We start from the raw sequence: 19,494 nt of genomic DNA, 5'->3' as shown, positions 1-19,494 counted from the left end.
CTCACAACACTTTGCCTACAGAGGACACCCCTTGGACTTCAGCATGGAGAAGACTGAAGACCAGAATCATTTTTTGTGGGATCCACACACTGCTCCCTGAAGCTCTTTATCTAGCTTCCCTAACTTGTGAACCAAGAAGGAAATCTGTCTCCATGATCAAAATACAACTGCAAAACAGATTCAAAGCTAAGACTATACTAGGAGTGTGTATATACACATATATGGATACACATGCAAAGGCACACACATATATATGTATGTGCGTGCATATTACTAAGGGATACTTGTCTGTACTTGAACTGGTGTACAAATATTTGCATTTTTGCAACAGCACACATTGAGGCATGTAAGCAGAAATCCAGTCTCTTGGCATTTGAGACGAATGAATGTGTTCACTCTTTTTGTGTGGCTGAGCATATGGCTTTCAAAGAACCCAAAAATATATTTGGTCTCAATTGATTTATCATCCTGTAAGTCTTTTACAGGCTGACCCTCCTGACACTTACAACATTAAAGGTCTTCCTCTTAAGGAACTTTCTTTTCTGTTAAAAAATGACATGAAAATTGTTTTGAAATAATTTTGATCTGCAAGTGAAAAAGATGCAAATGCTCCTCAAGTTATACAGTTAAATAAGCTCCCAATTAAAAGGGAGTACTTGATTGCATGCAATACTCATTGAGCTAACCAGGAAAATTGCCAAGGTTGGCACACTCTGAATGGCTAATGGTGCCATTTTAAATATGCTGAATTGGTCCCTTTTTTAGTGTTTTTTGGGGGGTTTTTGTGGGGTTTTTTTGTTTGTTTGTTTTTTGGGGTTTTTTTTTGGTGGTGTAGTTTTGGTTTCTTTTAAACCTACTTTATAGTCCTTACCCAAATAAGAATAGAGTCCACTCAGCTTAAAAGCCTCACTTCTCCTTACTGTTCCTTACTCCCCTTCAAAACTCATTCACATACCAAACTGACATGTTTGAGTGATTCCAAAATTTGTAAAAAGTAATCTCATACCACCAAGGTGTAACTTGCCTCTCTCAGCATGAAAGAAATGAGCCTGCCAAGCAGCAAAGAAAGCACTGGCAACAAATGCTAACAAAGTCTAGGGAAAGCCAAGGCAAGTGTCCCACATTTTTCTTTTCCCATAGTTGAAGGAAAAAGAAGATCCAAAATTTCTCACTAACAATGAAGGCTACCAATCCCTTTGCCATGAGGAGCAGCAAGGAAAAAGAGTGATTGGCCCACCAGAAAGCTGTACAACTACAAGCAGAAAAGGACATCCTTGCCCCTCAGAGAATCTGTCAGCACATGCTGCACATAACCTGCTTTTTACTGCCTCCAAGGACAGGTTAAAAAGTTTGAAGGGAAGGAAAAAGCTGGCTGTGATCTCTTTGAGAATACTGCTGGTCTTAGTTAACAACAAGCTGTCTTATTCCTTGGCAACTTTAATGTGAAATACTGATGAAAACTTGTGATTTACTATTCTTCCATAAACAGAAGATAGTAAATTCTTTTAACTACACACAGAAAGTTATGTTCTAAAACCTCCAGTATCACATTTATTTCTGTTTACTTCCAGCCTTTTGCCACTGCCCATGAGCTCTACAAAACAGCATCTTCATCATGCGTTGCCATCACTATACAATAAATCCTGTAGACAACATCTGTATTCACTCACAACTGGCTGTTGGCCATTTTTTCTTTATTTTATGATACTGAAAAAGGAATTTTTTTCCAGCCAGACCTGACCTCCAGATCCAACTGCCATCATGGTCATAGTTGCTAAACAGCTGAGTTTATTTCTGGATATAACCAAGCCTTCATTTCTTCACAAACCTATCATTTGCTTTTAAAATGCTAGTTCAAAATAGTAGTTAAACGATATGTCACACAACCACTAAAAACAAAGCTGTCTTTTACACTCCAAGTAGCATGGTCAGGGCTCAGGACACAACCATGTTGCACAAGAAACAAACTCTAAAATTACTGCCAGAACTTCAGCAAAAGTAGGAATCCAACCTCCCCAGTTCACATCCAGATGCTTCTGCTTTGTTCGCTGACAGGGCTTTTTGCATTCTTACATATTCTTAAGGCAATTTCATACTTCATTAATAAATTATGACAGAGGAGTGTCACAAGCTGGAAAAAAATCCTCTTGAAGGACAGAGCAGTGATTGAATTCAGCCACCACCAGGAAATGCAAGTTTAAGAGTACCTGAGACTTTGCAAGCATCTAACATGACACTGGATGAAAGGAATCTAAATACAAGTGAGTCAGTTATTAATGGGACAATTAATTTTAATAAATACAGCCTTCTGGCTGAGTAGTGACATAAAACCAGTTGTAATATTCTGGGTTTAGCACCACTCCATCTCTGTCAGCTGGGACTCTGGCAAGGAGCACACTGAAACTGGATAGCAAAACCTACCAGGTATTACCTGCTCTATTATTTACATTCCCATCTGATGTATTGTGCCATTGCCTTGAGACAGATGCAGAAAGCCTATTCCTGAACAAGCTCTTGAATAGCCAGTTTACAGATCAGCATTTTACAGTGAACAGAAACTACCAGTGGGAAAAAACTTTTTTCCCCAATACACATCCATCTAAATCCAATCGATATGTAGTCCATCACACTGCTAGAAGAGCACACCATTTCTGAAAACAATGAAAGCAAAGAGACTCATGCCCAGGCTAAAAGTCTAAGGCAGCAAATTTGATAGCAACACCATGAAACACAAGGAGTAACTTGAACAATGCTTTCAAAAAAGGAGATGAAACAAGTTATCATCCACGTTTGTATTTGTATATATGTACTCAACAAACATAAAGTGATTTTAAGTTGCTGGATCATTTTGGTCTCCACAATTATGACATCTCCAAACTGAAGAAGAGAATTCACAAATGATGCTTACAAGTGGGAAGCCAGCTGCCCTTTTCTGTTTCTACATAGAAAGACCTTGGGAGTACAGGCATTTTTCTTTGTGTTGAGTACAAGAGGGATAGTAATAAAATAAGCCTTTGCCTGAAGCTGGTAAACTTAATAGCTATTCCTTCAAATGTCAGATTTTATTTCTTCATAATTGGTATGCAGTAATCGACCTTTCCTTAATTATCAATAAGAGTACTTAACACATTCGGCACTGGCTAAACACTAGAGCTACTGTTCAAACAACTTGCAAGACAAATCACTGCTCAGATTCCAAGAAAAACACCCACCAATATTTCTGTAACTTTTTTTCTGCACTATTATTCCCCCTTTTGGAGAATGTTTAATGACTTTTTTTCTCAAAAAAATTATCAACATAACACATTGAGTATAGGAAACAACTAAGAATTTCTCAGTTGAAAGTTAACACACTATCCTCCTCCCACTTATGTTTACCTAAGTAGTATTGATTTTAAAATAATGTAATACAACTACATTTGGGTGTTATAGACTATTTAAAAGGAAATCAAATGCTACCATCTGGTGAAAGAATTCTACAAAGGCAAAATATACTAATGCAATTTTAAACCTGTTGCCAGAGCCCAGAGGCAGGCATTTGCATGATCTGATCCTGTTTACAATCCTATGAACAGTCTGCTATACCAAGGCACTGTACTGATTGCTCAATTAGCTAATTAAAAAAAAAAAAAAAAAAAATTAGACTTCATTAAACAACCAACAGTAACTCACTAAAATAGCTACGTCCAAGGTAAATAAACTAATTAGAATAGGTATAGAAGTAAATTATCATTGTAAAACACTGTTTTTTTTTAATATTAAAACCACCTTGCGCTTGTGTGTTTAAGAGCTGCTCAAAATTCTGCTGATTTCAGCAAGCACATGAGAATGGTCTGGGAAAGGTCCTATAAACATACAGAAGAGACTAGACAGAGAAAAACATTCATACATGGTGGTACCTTTCTGTCAGAAAAATTACTTTTGTAACCCTAGTTTAGTGCTCAACTGAAACTTCTCCAAAGCAAAGCTCAGGCAGCATGCAGCACTCTACTGCAGGTGACACAGTATTTCAAATGAACTGCAGCTATAGTAGAGATTTATTTTTATTTGAGCTAATTACAATACAGTTATAGCTCCATTGTTTAACTGAGTATTAAACCAATACCATTTTTATTATTTACTTTTCCAATTCACTACAAAATTCTGCTCTAACACATTCTAGTTTATCCATGTCACACTGCAGCTTTTTCATACCTAAAATAACATCAGCAAAGTAACTCTGTCAAGAAGGGACTTCTGCCAAACTGGAAAAGAAGAAATAGACTGCAATATAACACAGCACAGAAGTACCTTGAAAACCAACTTGCTTTGAAAATCTTAATGCCATCTTGTTAATTGTCACTACCTTTTGTAGATGTATGCCTGTAAAACAAAGAGTAATCATTCCACATCTGAGAACTACTAGATAAAAATTGCTTTCAAAGCTACCTGCTCTGATTGCTTGGGGCAAGCTGAGCACAACAGCTGATGAAATTATTCTCATGGCATGCTAATTTTGTTCATCATGTATTTGCATGTATCAGCATGTTTTCAATACTGAGCAACCAGAAACTTATTTCTGTAGTATTTCCAGATGAACCACTCTTTTGTATTTATATTCACTTGTATTTAACATTCACATTCTCTGCTATTGTGTTTACTATTCAATAAGAAAAGACAAGACAGTCTCTCATGCTTTAAGCAAAGGATAAATCTTATTTTCTCTACATTAAACATGGCAATTCCCAATGAGTAAAACACAACTGCAATACTCCATATCATTTCTGAAAACACCTTTGCCTGGAACATCCATGCTCCTGGAAGAACATATTTTAAGGAGCAGAAGAAGGTGTGTGGTCGGGTCAGGATTAGCCAAACACCTGTACAACTTCCTCTAAACCATCTCACCTTCCTGTGTGTTAATGTCTGCTTGAGCCATTTCACCCCAGCTACCCTCCTGGCCTAGCTCCCTGCTCTGAGTCTTCCCCTCCTGACCACCTTGAGAAGTACTGGTACAGGGCAGGAGGTGGTCGGAGTAAGAACATGTACTTGGAAAAAAAAAACATACTACTTTATCTGCAAATATAAATATTTAAATGGCTATTGCATCAAAATAAGCTGTTAAAAAGAAGGAATTAAATTAATGGTAGGAAATTTCCCCCACAGCAACTGAATTTCATGTATGTTACCATCCTGAAAGTGAGGTGATACAGGCATTGCCCAAGAACCCTCAGTTTTGAAATATGTGTTTTATGCTTTTTCAAATGCATCATATTGAATCAGCACTTTTGTAGGTCTGTGCACCTTTCATATACCAAAAATGTAGCCTGTTAAAAAAGCACCTATTGTAGGAAGCCAATCCAAAATAATCTGTACATCAACTGAACAGATTTATGTAAGGCCAAGTGTCTTTCAGGTATTGTTTACTAAGTGCAAAATTCTCAGTATTGCTCAAGAAATAATAAACCTCGCATGGACAAAGAAATCTGCCATTGTAGGTTACAGTGAAGCTTCAAAGAATCCAGAGGAAAGAGAGTTTAGGCAATTTTAACAAACATACCAACTCTGCAGACATGGCAGAGGAAATGAGTCCACAAGAGAGAGGCTGTACACAGTAAAAGATCACTTGTGGCACACCAGCAGAGGACAAACAGCAAACATTCTCATGAACTGTACCACGTGAGAAGATGACAAGGAGTGGGGAAGATGGAAGATCAAATGAGACTTAGCAAAGGAAGACATCAACATACATAGCATGTTAACTAGCTATATTGCTAGTTATTTGTCCAATGCAACTACTGTTACACAAGACCAAGATGAATTTTGTACAGCTTATAAGTTTGTAAAATTCTAGCCACACAGAGGTTGTGGTCTTTTGACTATGACACTGAGAAACTAAAACACAATTCATATTAGAATTAACAAGATTTGATGATTTCTTCTGCAATTCCTGCTCTTCTGCCAGTTTTTTAAGCTCCTATTCTCTCAAGAACATTATTCTTATTTTAGTTCCTACTAAGAAAATAGAGAGGTCTTTGTCCCAGTTCTTGTTCATTAAAATAACCTGAGTGAAGCTTTCTGACAAACCAAGAATTAAGTAAGACAAGGGGATCTGCATAAGCATTTTCAACCAACAGCAATGCCTACTCCAGTAATAGCAACAAGCAGAAAGAGGAAAAGTAGCAAAACACAAAAAACAGTGTCACATTTGAGCAGCAAAGTTAAAATTAAAGAAAAAGCTCCTCAGTTATTGTCTGGATACCAGAAGCATTACAAAAGAAAAATGAGGACTAGAAAATACAGAACTAACAGGCTATAAAACCACTTTTGAAAGAGGTTGTTCAACTTAACACTTTGAGGCTTTGCAAGTCAGCCCTAGTAAAACCAGCAGGCAGTGAGAGGGGAAGAAAAAAACATACTAACGCAGAAGTCACCAAACAGACAAAGACATCAAAGCAAAATCAAAAGTATCTTAAGCTATCTTATAATATATAAAGAACACATAGGATGCATTCCTGCAGATCTAGCTGGAGTAGTTAAAGCAGACAAGGTGAACTCTGGAATTAACTATTTCTATGGCAGTAGTCATGCTGTGTGACCACTGGCAGCAGTGCTTCAGAAATTAAAGCATAATTGCTTTAATCATATTCCATAAGCAGCCTCAACAAGGTCAAGTAACTTCAAACCCCTTCAGCTAGCACTTGTAAGAGCGTATTTCTTTATATCCTCATGTGCCACTTTTTCCAAGTGTAAACATGAGAAAGAGCAAATACTTCTTGAAGGTTGAGGATGACTCTCTCTAAGCTGATGAACTCTAAATTCTCCTCCGGTTATGTCATTTTTCACCCACCCATTCATCTTCTACATCTCATACTCTCCTACTGTCAAATTAGAGTGCCCTGTTTCCCCACCTAGCATGTGCTGCTGCCAAGCTATTGCTCATCTTCAGGTGACCTAATACAAGAACTGATATGTTTATTCTCTTTTAAGTCTATGCACCCAACAGTCTCTCTTTGAACTTTGTATACAAGCTAAAACAAAAGCAACCAATTGGCCTAAGTCTACCAAATACAAGGGACCTCACCTCCAGCAGAAAAAAATAGGAAATATAATTATGCAAATGAAAAAAAAAAAAAAACACACTAAGAAAGCCCTTAATTTGATTCCCAAATACTTAAAAGGAAATGGATAACTTATTATTAATATTGGTTAGTTATCATAAAAATACCAATACTATATGGTCAGTGGCTCCCATAATCTGAACTGCAGGAGCTGCCCATTATGATAAGCAATCAGGATGCCAGAATTTTAATCCTCTGTAGACCATCATCAATGTTGGCTATAGCACATCTCAGTGTAGCCAGCAGGGCCTTGTACCAGTTAAAGCAAGCAGATATTGCATTTTATACCACCTTTTGTCCATCTGATTCAAAAAGAGGCTGAGGTAGACTGAACACCAGTAATTTATTCTAACTCATATGAACAGAGATAAACTCAAAAAAAGTTCATACTCTCCAAATAAAAAAAATCAGAGGAATATTCCTAGCCACCAATTTAAGTGGGTAAAACCCAAGCCAAACAGAAAAAAATAAACTACAAAACAAACCTCACTTTTGAGTGCTTTGGAATTTTTGTAAATTCACCAGCAATTCAAGAATTCTGCACAACTTAAATATTTTTTCAGAAAAATACTTGAAGTAGAAAGCCTAGACTAACCAGTGACAATACCATCTATTTTGTACTTTTAGATGAGTGATGCTAAACCCTTGACATTCAAGCAGCCCTACAATTCCAGCAGAGAAAGTCAAGAGCTGAATCATAAGCCAGAGCCTATCAGTAACTTGGTTCTTCATGGCTGCCTCCATGAATAATTCACAAATACCCCAACAGCTCCTGAGGGTGACCAACATACCCTCTGACCTCTTCTCTGAACCCGTGTCTTGACAAGTTTTGAACTCCAGTTATATAATCCTCTTGCTGAAGAATAATCAAATGAAACTAGATAAATACAGAAATAAGAAACCAATCAACCTGCACTGAGTTTTATCAGCTTGATAAATACATATCCATAAATAACTGAACAGAGACACATTTGCCTGGTAAGTACAAAAATAAAAAACCTTGCCAAACTCCTGCTCCATATCAGCGTAAATGGGACTGATATTTTAGAAAACTAAAAATACATAGCCAGGAGCCAAGTCAAGTTAAACAAACTAAGCACTTCAGATGGCAGAATCAAGGGCTGGTAGAGGGTGTGCAGGAAACCTCAGATGCTTGACCTCAAACCAATACAAAGAGCCTGGGCAAGGCAAAAATATATTTGTGCTTTCTCACTTAGTATCAGTATAACAAATAGCAACTAAATCAGATGTTTTCAAACTTTGATTTGGCCACTTTATTAGACAAGAAAACACTGGAAACTAATGACAATCAGCATCTGTGAGTTAACAAGTATAATCCAGGAACTGTTTACTGCCATCCCTCCCTGTAGAGAATCCATAACTCTTTCAAAGGCAGAATTAGTTCCTAAAAACACTTACATTACCTGTTTCAAACTTCTTTTTCCTATCTCCATATCAGCTTGTACTTATTAAAAGAAGTATGGGTGTAGTTTATAGACAATGAGCCGAAGCACAGACAACCTGCAATGAACCACTGAAAGCAGGAGGAACTCTCCCTTCAGAAACACGCAACTAAAAAAGGAAGATTCTTGTCAAAATCTACTCAAATATTGTATGCAAATAAATAAATAAATAAATACAAGTTCACAGATCTCATTGAAAACAGTAATTCTAAGGGAGGTGACTGAAAGCTTTCTCTTAACATAAAAGATCATGACAGTCACTTAAGACAATTTTAACAGCAAAGACAAGAAAGCTACTTCAAGAAGTAAAACAGAACATGTTTTGTCAGCAACTCCACTTGTTTCCTTGGAAAGATGAGTATAGTGGGTCCATTACTATGAGACAAGAAAACAGTAAATGCAACAAAACATAAAGATCATTGACATAATCTCAATCTCAAAAAAATTTTATGGAGTATATGATATAGGAGTAAAATACACTTAAAACCCATAAAAAATTATCAAAGGGCCAGAGCATCTCTCCTATGAAGAAAGGCTGAGAGAGTTGGAGATGTTCAGAATAAAGAAGGTAGGGCTCCAGGAAAGACCTTATTGTGGCCTTTCCATAAGTGAAGGAAGCCTATAAGATGGAGAGAAACTTTCTATCAAGGTCCCTAGTAACAGGACAAGGGACAACAGTTTTAAACTGAAGAAGGATAGATTTAGGCTGGGTGTAAAAAAAAGCAATGAGGTTTTCCTGAAGAAGCTGTGAATGCCCCATCCCTGGAAACCTTCAAGGTCAAGTTGAATGGAGCTTTGAACAACCTAGTGAGGACAGAGGGGTAAGACTTGATCTCTTTTAAGGTCTTTTCCAACTCAAACCATTCTGTGACTCTAAAATAACCTTTAATTCTTGTAGTAGTCACAAACAGTTTGTAGTTTCACAGAAGGCCAAGTACTGTAAAGGCTTGGCATCTGGCCAGCAACAAACCAGACAAAATCTGCTATTAGCACTGACAGGATCTTGGCAGCAGGGAAAACTGCAGGCCATAACAACTTCCACATTAGCCACATCCTGACCACAACTCAACTCTCTCATTTTTTGGCAAGACACTGCTCACTGTAAGGTTTGAGAAAGTTCTAGGCTTCCCTAAACCTTGGTACAGAGTCATGCAGATTATAGACTATGGACTAATCTTTACGCAGATTTTGCCACAGCCAAAGAAAAAAGGTTATTTTTCTTACTATTGATTCAGTGTCTCAAATGGACTGATGCAGCTCCCATAGCTCCAATACTTTTATGAACCATGAGTTAGAAGAAATCCAGCTCAAGAACATCACACTCACTTCTTGTTCAGAAAATAGAAGATTGAGATCAAAGTCCAACTGCATTTCACCAACTGATTTTAATCTCAGATGGATTACATGAATGTTACTGCCCATCCCCATCATGTATAAAATATTATTTATTAATTTAACAAGAATGCTGCAAGAAAGTGCATCCCTGCTCATGATTCTATTAAAGCCAACAATGAGTAAAAATTACCAACCAGCAACACCACAAAAATGTTTATAAATTTTCTGCCCAAATGTTACAAAAAACCAAGCTTAGCCAAATGCATATTTTAGAAGTCCAGGATAGCTGTAAGGTTTTCAATAGCAGGTGTCGTCATACAGGCAACAGAGCAAACACACACTCTCTGCACAGGCAAGAGAAGAGAATGGCCCCTGGGGCCGGGAACAGGCACACACAGTCTCAATCTGATGTGCAAGTAAACTGAAAACAACTTATGCAGAATCACGGTTCCCAGGACCAGCCCTTAAGCATAATTACAAATTCTATACAGAAGCTCATACAGAGGACAAACCACCACAGTCACATGCTAAGATCAGCTTATTTATTTTGGCAGCAAGAAGTGGACTTAAGGAAAGCTTTTAGTCAGCTTGCAAATTCAGACACAAAATGCAGCTCAGGTGTTTTTAAATTCAAAACTTCCTGAACAATTACAGCTGGGAGAATGAGCACGGTCATGCTGCCACTGCTATTTCCCAGTTGGGGTTAGCAGCTCAAAGCATTTATTTGTGGCACTTAAGCCTTCATTTCAGACCATGCAAAATATTTTATACAACAAATGAATCTTCAGAGGCTAGGAAACTCATCTAAGAAATAAAACCAGGTCACCAAGTCTTGCCCATGCAATCTTCATTTAATTCAGCTGCAATGGTTTCAATCTAGATGTCCAAGAACTCTCAATCCAGTGATAATCTGATGGTTAGACATTTTTAAGGGAATAGTGGATCTAAGATCAGACAACAGAGTGAAGCTCTGCTAAATAAAAAGATACTGCAATTATCATGGGCGCTTTTTTCTTTTTTAATTACATGGATATTTAGTTTCAATTTCATTTTCCTCTCTTAACAAATATTCAATAATTGAACATTGTGGTGAGATTAGGATCATATAAAAATAATTTTCACCTCAGGAACAAAATGGTAAATAAAAACACCCATATTATTTTCAACTCTAAGTAGCACACTTCTTTCATTTTGTTGCTTTTTAGTCATTCTTACAATATTTTGAATTAAACTGAACACACTGTAGGGCAAACAAAATATTATGCTTTCAAAATCAAAGACATCTTATTCAAGAAGACTTGAATGGTCAGTTTAAGATATTTCTGGTTTGGATTTTTTTCTTTTTTACTAATTCTAAAGATTTTAACAGTAACCATTATTTCAAAAAAAGGAGAATTTCAGAAACACAGGACATATTTATTTGCACACTTTTTTTAAGTCATTATTTTTCCTGACATAAATCTGAACAATAAGTTTTAAATTCAAGGGATACACCTCTGTTAGCAAATAACACAATACAATAGGAGTAACTGCATAACAGTGAAACAGCAGCACCGAGGGACCAATGCCCATACTCCACACATCATGAGGGTTTAACTAGTTCTAGTTTGTACCACGTATCTCTAGTCTGGTGCCCCTGACTGCATATGAATTCACAGCTGCAGACTATCAGGTGTTTTTCTAAGGAGCATCTTCCAGGTTGGTTTCATCCAAATAGGATCCAGTTTGGTGCCTGGACTTGCAGTGCCATAAATGCAGACAACCAGGAGGTTCAGTACAATAGTAAACTCCTAAAATGAACTATAACACTAATGGAGACAACAGCTCTACTCATTCTTTAGCCAGCTACTGATGGTTAACAGCATGACAAAAGACTCTTGCTCTAATATAGTGACAAACCAGCTTACAGTATTTTTTCCCCTTTTTTATCTGCACTTCAACTTGATCACCTTTTTTTATCTAGGCTTTATTCTTTAATACCAAGTATGAGTGATCACATAATATATAGCTACCAATCACACATCATCACTTAACCAGGAAAAACAGCCTTAAAACAAAGATAGTTGTTTTAAGTAACATAAACTAAGTTTTTCTTCCTTCTTTCCTCCTCAAGGACTGACTATTGCTACTACAACACAAAAATTTTACCTTAGACCTCTAATATTCAATACTTTAAATTTATGCTTCTTAGAGTTGAAACACCAGCTAAGCACATGTTTCACCCTTTAGAGCTTATATAATTGTAGTGATCTCACTCTCTAAACACAAAGTATGATTAAAATGATCTTTAGTTCCACCTCAGTTGTTCCAAGATGCTTTGGCAGTCCCCATCCTGTGAGCCCCCAGCAGGCAGCTCTCCCCAGCCCACCCAGGGACAATGCACTCCAAGTGCCTGTCAAGCAGCCCTCATCCTGGCTATGGAAGGAAACAGTGAGATTACTGTTGTCTAATCAAACAGGTCTCAAAGCAAAACATCACTTGCATGCTCAGCTGGTAACTCACCACTGGCTCCCCATCAGATGATGCTGTGGACTGGAAATGTGGAAGCAACAGCAACAGGAATGCGAGTAAGTCCTGTTCCTGCATGTTTTGACATAAACCTGTTCATCAGTCCAAACAAAGGCTTGTTACTCAGCCTACAAATAACTTTAATCAGTGTGTTTTGTATAAAACTGGGGTATAGATCCCTCTCTCTGCTAACTAATCTTACTGCTGTTTGTCAGAAAGGAGAGACTTGAATTAGGGTTTTAAGTCAAAAGCACAGCTAGCATTTGCAATTCCGCAGACCTAACTGTGTATCAAAAATTCTGTTCCTGTTCCAACATCACATTATAAAAAGTAAACTTTTAATTAATTTATGGACAATATATAAAACACAAATCCAAATTGTTTCAAAACCACACTGAAAGATACCATTAAAAATATAAAAATACTCTCAAGGAAATGCAAAAGGCTCACACGCAGAAGCTTATAGTTCCCGAATACAAGATTGGTACAATGTTAACTCTTCCCCACAAAACCACAGATACTGCCACCAAAAAAAACCAAGTAAAGCTCTCTCATCCCTCTGCCAGGACAAGAGGTACCCAGGACAAGAGTCACATTTCCCATTTCTTGGTGTCCTTCTTCCCAACACAGGCAATACGAGTCCCAACAACAACAGAAAAATATCTCTGCCAACTTATATGATCTATACTTCTAATCAGTTCTTTACTGAGAGAGTGGAGAGGTTTTGAAATAGGCTGCCCAGAGAACTTGAGGATGCTCCATCCTGAAAGTGTGGCTTTGAACAACCTGGTCTAGTGAAATATATCCCTGCCCAAGGCTGGGGGTTGGAACTAGATGAGCTTTAAGGTTCCTCCCAACCCAAACCATTCTATGATTCTGTGTTAAAAATAAACAAAGTAAGTCTGCATTAACATTGAATTATAAGTAGACTCAAGAAGCATACAATCCTTTTGTAGACATAAAAGTTTCCATTTATTAAAAGCAAAATATTTGATATAGTAATACAGGCATATCTAAAATGTTAAGCCTATTTTCACGATTCAGATTTAAAACTCAGACACTCCCAAACCCCATTTTTTTTCCATAGCTTAGAAAATTTTGTTCAGCAGGTGTTCTTATCTTCACAACTATTACCTACAACATTAAAAAAAAAAAAAAAGAAAACAAATTAAATAACTCTAAAATACATACAAGCATGGTCTGAATTATTTGGACACAACCTGACTTCAGATATTCAAGGCCAATCTAGAAAATCATGACTTTGATCATCAGACAATAAATACAAATTTTTTAACATTTCATTAAGAAGAATTTACATATAGTATTTACCAAACAACTGTATTTTTTGTTCTTGTGTTTGTGCAACATAAAGGGGAAAAAAGGAAAATGTAACAGAACCTCCATCAGCAAACCTTCTGGAACTTACTACCAAAGTTTCCTTGAGCTGTTTTATGTCAAGGATGGTTCACATTCATTGTGTTTCTCAACTGTTAAAGTAGGGCACTTTTTGTGGATCACAGAGATATGGCCCATATAAAATTTAGGATTTAAATAACACTCCTGTATAACAGTTAAAAATAACTGCTGGTTTGGCAGCCCCTGAAGAGGAGATTACAGAATAGTAATATTGCAAAGACCTCACACATATGAAATTTATGACAGAAATTCAGCAGAATGGTGCTCAGCAGAAATTTCAGGGGGTCCAGAAATCAAAAAGACTAAACGATTTTTTAATGAGCAAAACTGACATCACAGGTTCAAACCATGTCTTAGCTTCATGCCTACATATACCATGCATAGTCAATACACTCAATATCAAAACCATCAAGAAAGGTAATCAAATGGATTTGCCCATATGAGTGAGGAGGACCAGAAAGCATGAAACAGATACTTCCACTCAGTACTTTTATCTATTTGACATTCTTGAATAAATTTCTGATTTTCTCAACACTATTTCCAAGAAACAGGCACAATCCAATTTAATGCAATCTGCTGTACATCATTAGGATTCACCCAGGTGACTCAAAAGGAAAACCCAAACTTAATTAGATCATTTCAGATCAGTTGCTATGAAATCCAGGGGTTTTGTTATTTGGTACATTTAAACCTATTATCCAGTTAATCAATTAGAGAAGAGGATAACGTGAATAGTTCTTAAGCATGCTTCAAAGATATTTAAATCTTCTTATATTTTTTCTTTTAATTCTAACATCTCCTGTGATCAAAAGCAGCATGTTTAAAGCCTTCCTCCAATTCTAGAACAATCTAAATCAATCATTCCAAAATCCTTCCCACTGAAAATACATTATTACTAATTTCTAACCTCAAAGACACATCCCTTTTTTCTTCCAAGGTTAAGGCAAGACATCTCCTTGCACAACTTTCCTCTAAATGCTCCGTACCAGCCACACAAAAATTCCATCTGGTTTTAAACAACTCTTTGCCAAGTAAAAAACCAGTAAGGGTCATGTAATGACAGGTTAAGTACATGTAATATTTACATGGAAAACAAGCTGCAGAATACTTCAATCTAGCAGAAAAAAGCTGTAATACACAGTCAGTGGAAACAGAGACCACACAGACTAGAAACAGGAACTATTTTAAACACAATTTTGAAAATGTTTTGAAGAATTACTTTTAACCACTAAGACAGATTTTAAATTAAGACTAATATTTTTTTCTTTCTAGTTTAATATTCCTCTATCTGATTTACAAGTTGTCACATCTAGTCTGAAAAGCCACTTCTTTGGGTTTTTTTCAGTATACACACAGACATAGCCAAAGGTAAGCACTAATGCCTTCTGACAAAAACACTTGAGAACCAGCCAGATTCCTGGCTGATTTCAGCATTTGTAGATATTTCATAGACTCAGAAATGCCTAGAAAACAGTTCAAAAAGTCACATGCAAAGTCCTCAGGTTAAAAATATTTAATTGACATATTCCTGATTACAAGCAAGGCCCTCACCCTGATGATTACAAAATAGCAAACCACAAAACAGTTTCCGATTTTTTTTCATAGAAAACTAATATATAACTAGTTTTTAAAAGACAAGGAATACAATGCAGAAGAAACTGTACTGCTATTGAAGGAAAGACTGTGAGGTCATGTGAAACTTATCATCAGTGGACCCACAACAAGACAACCTGTTGCTCCCCTTCTCAAGGCTTTACAAAGCACCCTCTTCAGCTTCCTGGACCTGTGATCTACAGTGCAGCAAGCCAAGTTCACTCAAGTATTCTACTGAGAACTCCAGTCTGGAAGTCTTCAGCACTTCCTATATTCCAGCAAATATATTTGTTTTATTTCAGATAGATTTATTTTTTTCCCATATATTTTCTTTCACCCAAAATTTGAGCTCCATGGGAGCTTAAGCTATAGTGATCAGGAATTCAACATAAAAGTTAGATATGATTAATTCAAATTCCCCCTTGCAAATAGAAAATATTTCAAATCTGCTTTCGTGACGGGTATTTCTTCACACGGTTGAATGACCTGGGCACTATCTTGGATGGGCAGGGGGAAGCTAATAGTAAACTCCTCATAGATTTCCTGTATTTCTTTTCTAGAGTAAAAAGTCCTCCTTGGGGTTGAGTTTTTGGGTTTGAATTATTCATTGGAACTGAAAAACTAGAAGTTTTTTAAATACAGTTGTTTCACATCATCATATGATTAGAGATCTTCTAAGGTCATCTTAGAAAAAATTCAAAACAGTGTAAAAGAAACAATTGTGTAGAACATAAGTACAATGAAGATCCTGGAGAATTATTACAAGTCAGGTGCTTCCTCAGGAACCCAGAAAATTCCAGTTCCTTTGGTACTGAGACAGCAACAATCACATGGGGTTCGGTGTCCTCCCAGTGACCTACATTAAGTCTTGAGGCAAGAACTCAAGAACAACTGAATTCAAAAAGAGTAAAATGTAGTACTGAGCAGCCCAATGATACAACTTTCAACTCACTGAACTAAAGAAAAACCCAAACCAAAACACAATCAACCAACAGACCTATTATACAAAATTCATCAACATATGAATCAGTACCCATCACACCACTTAATGGAGACTCCACCTCTCTTTACAGAGTCTTGTTCCACCCTCTACAATAGCATACCTGACTTCAATTACAGGGAGGTATGTGCTTCCTTTTATTGACTGAAGGACACAAAGTCTGAAGAATTCTCTTATTATTTCTATTAATAAATAAAAACCATAATAAACCCTATTTCTGTTAATAAATAAAGAACAATAAAAACCATTGCATTTTGGTATCAATAATCTGTTCAGAGGATTTTCACAGCTTCCAGAGTTTCTTCTTTAATTGGGTGATCATTGAAAAGAACTTGCTGGCTATTATGGCTTACTCTAAGTTCAAAAAAATGCATACCTCTTGAATAACTCCAATAACTTGGGAACAATAAAGGAAACAAGATTAATCAAATGCCTTCTCAAATGCCTACACGTCCAGTTTCTATGCTGCCTTCATACACAAGGGTGAAACATGCTGGCTAACTTCCCAGTGTTGTGACCTGTGAAAAATACGAATTAAATTTCCTAAAATAAAAATATCACTGCATGTCTGTTAAGAAATAACAAACTTTTTTTAGAAGTGACAAGTTAGCAAAAGTTACTGACATTAAGTACAAGACAGAAACACAGTTATATTTCAAAGGTTATAAGAAAAGCATTTGCTTTTTCAGCTTCCACTCTATAAAACTCTTTCAAGTTTTACTGGATGCTGCAGTTTACCTAATTTCTCCACGCATTCAGCAGCTCGTGCTGTGGGATGATCCTCCTTTGATACAGAAGCTTTTAACAGAATTCTGGGAACGTGTCCAGCATAAAAGAAATAACAGCACAGGAAACCCTAATACATCAGGTGTGTCTTCAGAGATGAAGGCTGAGCCACCCAGGAAGTGCTCTATAAACTACAGTAGCTTTCCTGTAAGCTTTTACCACTGAAGGTCTCTTGAACTAGATTTATACTGAAAAGCACTGGGGAGGTATAGGACAGACAACTGATTTTTTTGCCTGACCTGCTCTTCTATTGTAGCAGTGGAATAAAAGGCTTTGATTGTAGTATCATCTTTGATACCTGGCTTCTCCCCTTTCTCTAGGTATTCCTTAGTTTATCTTTCTCCCAGCTTCAAAATGCCTTAAAAAAGGAAAAAATTTCTTTCTAGACAGAAACTCTCATTTAGAGTTAAAACTGTATTCTAAAAAACTCCTTACTATATTTTGGACTGCTTTTTGTTTTGGGGAACACAAGATGCCCACAGCTGCCCATTTTGCCAGTGGAGCTGTGCTAATCCTGCCCTGTGCTGAGCCTCTGAGCCCAGCCAGCAAGGCTCTCCCTGGAAGATCAGTCACATCTGCTCAGCCTTCCCTGTCCAGCATGCACCCAGCTCTGCAACCACTGCTCCCGATCATGCTTTCCCATGTGGCTGCTTCTACCTACACCATCCTGCTCAACACCAGCATTCATAATTTTGGATGTCCCCTTGTCCAGCCCTTCTGCCTCCTCCTTACACATTAAGCTGCACCTAAAATTAGCCTGAAAAGCAGATGTTCATCTCAAAGCAACAGTATTCTCCCCACTTCCGTTTTTTTCAAAACAGGAAGACCGACTGTTACTTTGATCCAGGAATGTAGTGAATCCACATGCATTTTAGGAGGTAAAAGGCATAGGGCCTTCTTTGTGAAGGTGCTCTTGTCATGGTGACGAGGAGCTTTGCTGACCAGAACAAGCTCAGCTCGTTATCATCTGGTGCAAGGACCACTGCAAAAAGTCAAAGGAGTCCCCAGCAGAGCAACAACTCACAATAGCCTGCAACAACACAAAGTATTCCTTCCTGCTCGCTCGGATGGAAAGCCAGCATGTTCTACTGCAGGGCTTCCCAGGAAATGCTGGGCACACATGAGCAAAGCTTGCCATGACAGGAATGTTCCCTGCAGCAAATGTGTCCTCCACATCACTCTCCAAACCTCAGCCTGATGAGCAGGGTTAACTGTAGGTTGACAGCTTTCAAGTAATTACAGCCATTCCCAATCCAGTGCTAACTGGTATGACACTGGTCATTCTCCACTAGGGAAGGCGGAAAACAAAGAAGAAGAAGATTTTAATTTTGATTAAACTCTTTTCCCAGTCTTCAAATTCTGCTTCTACCAGATGTTCTGCCCTGCATCTCTCCACTACCCTTTTGACTAGACACCAAGCCTGGCTGATAAGTAAAGTAAAAGCCAGCATCTCTTTCATCCTCAGGAAACCACACTGATGCAGCCAGTTTTACTTGCTCGATTGTACAAACTCCATTTGCAATCTGTCTTGGTATAAGCAGTCGACAAAGAGCATGTGAAGCTGCAAGCTCATCTGTAGGACTGACGCCATGCAAATCCTTCCCATTGCCAGCAAGTTGTGAAACACAAAAGGCAGGATATCCTGGAAGTGGTGTAAAATAAATGAAAAAAAATTAAAAAGGCATGTGTCCTGGGAATAACTTACACAGAGATTCTTTAGGGGCAGAAGCTGATCCTGAAAAAAGAAGTCTGATCCAGAGGGAGACACATTGTGAAGCCATCAACAAATATCAGCACATGAAGCACCACCAAGGATCCAGATTGCACCACAGTGATCCAGGCAGATGAATGACTGGCAACACACGATGCAACCCAGAAAGCCAATCCAGGTGACATGCTAACAACATCCACTGGAGCATTCATTATGTTCTACACTCTGCTGAACTCCAAATGAATGCTATCACATGCATCTGGGTCAAAATTTGACTGCCATTACATTCAACAGTGGAAAGAGGTGATATCAGCTATCACTGAACCAAGGTCTGCATCCCATTACTTGCTATAACCTGCAGTGCCCAAGCTCCACACCATGCCATTCCTGTCCCAGCTGAGTGCAAGTCCTTGGAAGACAGCCTGGTACCTAAAAAAGGGGAAATTCTCCTCAGCTAAAGGAAGACTTTTAAAAACCCTTCATTCTCCTCCAGCATTTTCTTCTGGTTAGTATTGAAACAGATGCAAAGACTTTGACAAGAGAGAAGGAACAATAGTTTTCCTTCACTTCCCTACGTATTAG

General features: G+C 37.6%; 1 protein-coding gene across 7 annotated transcripts in view; it reads right to left on the bottom strand.

Annotated features, from left to right (window-relative positions):
- Nucleotides 1-19,494, bottom strand: part of MYO6 (myosin VI) — a 103,243-nt gene that overhangs the window by 73,053 nt on the left and 10,696 nt on the right. The gene's annotated exons all lie outside the window — the stretch shown is intronic.

This window comes from Lonchura striata, chromosome 3 (assembly GCF_050655825.1).
Source record: "Lonchura striata isolate lonStrDom1 chromosome 3, ASM5065582v1, whole genome shotgun sequence".
NCBI lineage: Eukaryota > Metazoa > Chordata > Aves > Passeriformes > Estrildidae > Lonchura > Lonchura striata.
The sequence above is the reverse complement of the archived record's forward strand: the minus strand, read 5'-3'. Positions and strand labels throughout refer to the sequence as shown.